This window comes from Athene cunicularia (genome assembly GCF_003259725.1).
Source record: "Athene cunicularia isolate RWA chromosome 5 unlocalized genomic scaffold, athCun1 chr5_part1, whole genome shotgun sequence".
NCBI classification, from domain to species: Eukaryota; Metazoa; Chordata; class Aves; order Strigiformes; family Strigidae; genus Athene; species Athene cunicularia.
In genome coordinates, this window is record NW_020799101.1 from 38,170,990 (window position 1) to 38,177,451 (window position 6,462).

Consider the following 6,462-nt stretch of genomic DNA (forward strand, 5'->3'; position numbering starts at 1 on the left):
ACCAAGGCCTGCAGGGCCTCTCACCTACTCTGCCTGAGTGGACTCTTGTGCTAGTATGAAATGCAATCGCATGATATTGTGACTTATAGCCCCTACGACATTGTGGTCTTGCAATGCCACTAGTTATTCCACAGATTTCCACAGTCCCTGCTATGGAAAAGATGCCATCACAATTTTCTTGCAAGAAACACTACAACAACCATCTTTAGGAAGAATGCACATTGCTCTCAGCTTCTTCACTGTGGCCATCACCACAATGCCATAGCTTCCTCCATACTTCCCCACAATAATCTCCCCAACCCATGTTTCCTATGTACACATCTTTGGTCTTCAAACTCTGCAAGACATGGTCCATACTGTGGATAATATGAAAACACATCCTTGTTGATAAGCCAGCTGGTTTAAGACTATTCTTCAGATTCTGCTCACATTTGGGAATCCTAATGTTGGCCTCTTCTCATTACCCTGAAATTGGGAGGCATTTACTATTTAAATTCTGCCTCTGACAATTTACTTGAAATAGAAACCCCCTCCTAGACAGGGACTTACCAATTTAAAAGGCTTAAGTTTCTCAGAAGAAATGGCTAAAAAGAACCACAAGAGAGAGGAAATCCTTTAAAATGGGGAAGATGGTCTTGGGGACTCGTTTGCATGCTATGGGAACTTTGTACTTCAGACAGAGAGTTTTAACTGTGAACAAAGATCTTAAATGGGAGTTTATCCCAGTGGCATCATGAATCTTTGTTTGGTAGAAATTTCTTACAGTGAGGCACCACTGTGCTGTACTTTAAAGAATGCGGTATAAATGCTGCTAAAATACTGTCGGCTTGGTGTTTGGATATTCTAATTTTAGCCTTGTTTATTATATTTCATCTCCATGGTGTTTTTAGGCAATTCTTGTACCAGCAATGCTAGAAAATTCCTCTTTTTCAGAGAGAGCTTGTGGTCACTGGGACACTGATGATGCTTCTCTGTGTGATTTCTGTATGGACACACTCACACAGTTAGGTCCTGTAATATGGAAGTGGATGATGCCATCATGGTTTTCTTGCAAGAAATGCTACCAGAACCATCTTTAGGAGGAAAGTTCTTCTTTAAACTGCACTGTGTCTAGCAATGGGAGCATCAAGCCATTCCAATTGATTTTTCAACCATGCTGAAGCAGCTGAAAAAGTTTAGGATAGTGAGACTGGGGCCCACGTAGCTGCTAAAAATGTACAGCAGAAAGCTGTATAGAGACAATTCCTAGACAACAAAGAAAAGGAGTGTAGTTGAAGATGCTGTTCTTCTAATGGCAACTTACAGGTTGCTATCAACAAGTTGGTAAGAATTCTTTTTTCTTAGCTGTCATGGGACTTCTTTGTCTGTGTGGATCTATTTTAAACAGTTTTCTCCTTTCAGCACTCCCTGGTAATAAGAAACTTATGTAAGTGCTCTTCTTCAGGGAGACTCTCATTTTGGTCTGGTTATTTTGCCTTGAGAAAACCACAAGGCTCAGAGAGCATACAAAAACAGCTTACATACTCAAAAGGTGCAGCAGGCAACTGAGACAAACTGCAAGGGCAGCATTAATGGGACTGTGAGCTTCGTGGTTCAGATGTTTGCAGATCAGTAATTAGCACCCTCCACCCAGTGAATTGATCTCTGCCTAAGTAGCACCATGTAGTACTCTGGAGAGCTGTATTAGACATAGGGATAGTTGAAAAAAATATAAAAAAGTACAACCAAACCTCAAACCATTCTTCTCCTTTCTTGGTTTGTGAAGGCAAGAACTGTTCTCCCATGCTGGGAGAGAAGGAATGATTTTGGCCCACCCCACCAGCTGCTGGGTAGGGTGTATAATGAAAGGGCAGGTGGATCTGGGAGTGCATTTGGTGCCATGGCAGTGATAAAGGTATGTGTGGGCTGTATTGACTGCTCTGAACAGTGAGCCTACCAGCACAGCAGGAAGGAGAAGTCTTTTGCTATATAACTTTCCTGCTAGTAAATTTGTGCCTGGTCTGTACTGAAACCTGAGAGAACAGGCATTTTATTTTGTTGTTGTTTTTTTATGGCTGTATTCCGGTTGGGAGTAGGGGTAACATACAGGACTGGATTTCACAGGGTAACTTTATAGCAATCTCTTAGTGTACAAGGCTGAATCTGGTGTAACTTCTTTGCTAGGAAGGGAGTGTGGTTTGTGAAAGGGTCTGGCCCTTGTTTAGAAGCTTGTTTAAAAACTCTGCAAATAGTAGGTAAGTTGCTATCAGATGCTACTGTGATGGCAATATGTTCAATAGAGTCCTGCAGTTGTCAAAAAACACTCTACTGTAATTAAAAGCAAATCTAGAACAACCTTCTGACAGGTTTTATAGGAAAAGTAGCTATCTTACAGTGAAACCAGGCTAACAAATATCACTGCAGAGTGACTTTCTGCTTTCTCTCATCCTTGTAAATAAGCCTAGTTCTTAATTCTCATATGAGATAATACATTTGTCACCATTTATGACAATAAATAAAATTAAATATATGAATAGATAAATAAATGAAACAAACCCATTTTTAACTAGGTTGTGACTACAGGGGGAAAGGTGGGGGGGAAAAAAGTCAAGATTTAAAATTATGTAAAGACTCTTAATGCCCAAGTAGTAAGTATATATTTTAACTGTTCCTTCTTCAGGAAATCAAAAGGTAGATATACTTCTCTCCTAGGCTGATCGATTATATAGAAAATCGAATTTTGTCTTTTTTTTTTTTTTCTTTTTGGAGACAAAGTTGCTCCTTTTGAGACTGTATCCAATCCACAGCAAGTAGTATGTGTCAGCAGGATCCAAAAGTTGGGGTTGAAATGCTGCTGCTGTCTAATTATAGATCCTGAGACAAGGAATCAATAGGAAGAAGTAAATAGAAGTTGTTAGTGAGCCACCAAGGCCTAGTTTGTCAGTCTTTGTCTGAAAACAAATGCAGCATGGAGAAAGAAGTGCTAACCCTCATAATTGTAAAGTAAGTAAATCAGTGTTTTCCTTATCTTCTGCCATTTGTTTCGTTAGCTCCTTACAGCTTGGTATCATACTGTGATTACTGTAATGAAAAATTACAAAGAAGTGCCAATCATAAACTTGTTTCTGGACATAATAAACTTTACCCAATTTAGGCAAAATATTCTTTTAAACTTTCTGTTCAGCTCTTGTCCTAATTATCTAAGTTATGTTCTCATAAAACTTAGGAATTCTCTTGATAACTAATTTAAAAATGATAATTTTGGGTATCCCGCAAAACATGTCTGGAGGGAGCGTAGAACTTCTTTCTGTTGAAAGAGAAGATAAGAGAGACTAAAGTACTACCAATGGCACAAAGCATGCTGCAATATTAATTTTATGAACGGCAACATGTTGAAGTGTTTTTGTGGCAGGTTTCGGTGTTTTGTTACTGTTTTGATTAACTTCCTGTTCTTGTTATATCACCAATCAGAAACAGTGTGCTCACAAGGATGGTGAAAAAACTGTGATTAGTTTTAACCACCTGAGTATTTGGTATAGGCTACGTTCCACTGTGTACCACAGATATTTGCAAATGCCCTTTCAACCCACTGGAGTGTGACGTGAAGTAAAGAAAAATGTTTCTCAATATGATTACACAATAATTCTTCCTTGGCCAAGTCCAGGTTGAAAGAGCCATACCTTTAATATGATGGCATACCTCAGAAAGCCAGTAATACTAATTTGCTGCAGAAGTATCCCCAATAGCCTGAAGTTGTGAGGAGGGCACCCGACTTGGACATATATAAAGAACGTGAAGAAAAATGGAATTGAAGTATCATCTGACCAAAATAAATAACAGTTAGTTTAGAGTTGGTCCCCTCCTCCTGTGTAACACTGGCATATGTGGCAAATTACTTCTTTGCGTTAGTCTTGGCATACTAAATTGTAAGAGAAATAAATGCTGGAGAAAATTAGGGTGATCTCCAATCATTTGATTTAATGCCCCCTCTAAAATATTTTATCTAAAATAATATCCTCACTGGTGTCATGCTTTGTTCTTCCTAGAGCAAATTCTTTTCCTTACAGAGAGTAGTCAGTACCCTTCCTGAAACAGAACTGCAAGGCTAAAGTAGAATGCAGAAGGTAAGCTAGTTATTTGTTGGATTGCAGAGGTTTAATGCATAGATTGAACCTACAGCTGTTACTTTCTATCTGGATATAGATTGTTTGTTTGTTTTGGTTAAAAGCTAAAACTGTTGTTTGGGTTTTTTTTTCTTACTTTGTTAATGATGCCTATGACTGGGCTTGTTATCAATTTTACCTTCAGGCATGGATGGATTCCAGTAATATTATTTCCCCATCTTGTGTTCTAATGTTTTCAGCCTGTCTGCATTTAAATAGCTAAACAATGGAATTTAATTGTCCTCTCAAGCACGTGATATTCTGTCGCTTATTTTACTGGACACAGACTAGATCATGCCATGATGAAGTGCTCTTGAACAGGGCTATCTGTGCTAAACTAGGTTACGCTGATTTGGATCAGAGTTGAGCCTGTAATATTCATGCTTTGTTTCCTGTGTTTGTTTTTTTTTTTTTTTTTGCTTTAACTGCCCCCTTTCCCCCGCCCCCCAAGCCTCTATCACTTCATGGCTGGTCCAGTGACTCCAGGAGCAGGCTGGGGAAGCAGCCATAAGCTTCCACCGCATCCAGTCTCTCACACTGGGGCACTGTTTAACATGTTTCATTATTATGAGGCTGATGCTAAACTGCCCAGATTTAATCAATGGCCCCTAAACAGAAGCATAAATGTTTTCAAAGCATTTACTGCAGCCTTCAGGAATGTTACTTATGAATGCTATCCCTCTTGCCTCCTTTTTTTTGTGGAGAAGGTGAACAGCTTTTATGTAACATTCATAAAACAGCTTCTGGAAGAACTGCTTCATAATCCTGATCATTACAGTATCATAGTATAGTTAGGGATAACAGACCCTAAAAGCTTAATCTTTTAACAGCTGTATTTGTAATTTTAGTTTTTAATGGTATTTTGGCAAATGATATAGTTGAAACAGGCTTAACAGTTTTATTTTTTCTGAGCCTACTGTAACTGGTGAGGCTTGTCTTGCTTGGCTTTACCCCAAAAGGATAAAGGATATTCCCCCTCCCCATCTATGATAACCCTCTGTTGTTTTTTTCCCCTCTTCTCCCCCACCTTCTTTTTTTCCTTTCATATTTCAGTCCTGTTTGACAGACTGAAAAAATGCTCCTTTGCAAAATATTGCTAGCATTCCTGTATTTGAAAATGCACTATCCGAAACAATAAAGTTAAAAATGGCTTATTTGTTTATACCAGGGAAGCAAGCCATCATGATTGGGGTTTTCTGTCCATCCCTTCTCCCTACTTTCCCACTGGGGAAACAAAAAATAGATCATCTACATCTGCTTTGAGTCAGTCACTTCTGTCTTCTGGTTTTCCAAGAATAGCCAAATGCTGCCATTGGTTCACTAACTGTCAGGGAGAAAAACACTGTGGAGATTGTGGCATTAACGCAGCCTCTTGAAAACACCAGCCCAAATGCATGCTCATCATGACTCATGACGGATTGCTCGGGTTATTTCATTCCTGCAATTTCTCTGCGCCAGAGCCCCAGAAGGTGCTATGCCCCTGTCTCATACCTGCTGGAGTGGGACAGTAACTTGTTTTCAGGCCCGAACCTACATGGGATTTTTCTGCCACCACAGAGACAATATCATAATGTGACCTCAAAGCTACTTTTCCCAAATGTGACTGGAGAGTCAGGCAACTTAATGGGGGATTCTCAGTGTTACTCACTCATAGGGTTTGAAGAGATGTCCCCTTTTCCCTGCTCGACAGCACTCTCAAAACTCCTCCCATGTGCCTTTACCTGACGTGTGACTCGTGGGATGTGATTGTCTAAGAGGAAAGCTTGAAAAGCTGGGGCTTGATGAGAACTAGTGAGCTTCTGTAAAAATAGGTGTATGGGGAAGTTGAGCCTTAAATTTGTGAGAGACTTGTGGCGTACCCATGGCCTGCTGCGCTGTGTTCTCCTTTCTAATAAATCCAAGTGATTCTGCCTTTCTATGTGTTGAAAGCAACAACAAAATAAAGCCCAGGGTGGGGACAGGCATGTGAGTTTTGGTAAAATCATGTCTTGACGGTAAATGGAAGGACTCCAAAATCAGCAAGGTGGTCCTCTTGCTTTAATTTTAAAGCGTTAAAGCGTAGAAGGGACAATGTCCTCCTGCCTTACAGCAAGGGCTGGGCGCCTCGCCGGGAGCAAGGCCCTGAGAGCGTCTCCCTCCATTTTCTAGGCGTATCCTACCAGGGTACGCGCCCGGAGAACCGCCCCGGCCAGGCCGCGGGCACGATCCCGCCTCGGTGACGGGGGCTCACGTTCCCCGCGTTACTCCGGGCGGACCCCGGCCTGCCGCCGCCTCGTAGGTGGGGTCTGGGCCCGGGACCGGCGGCAGCAGCAGCGGCGGC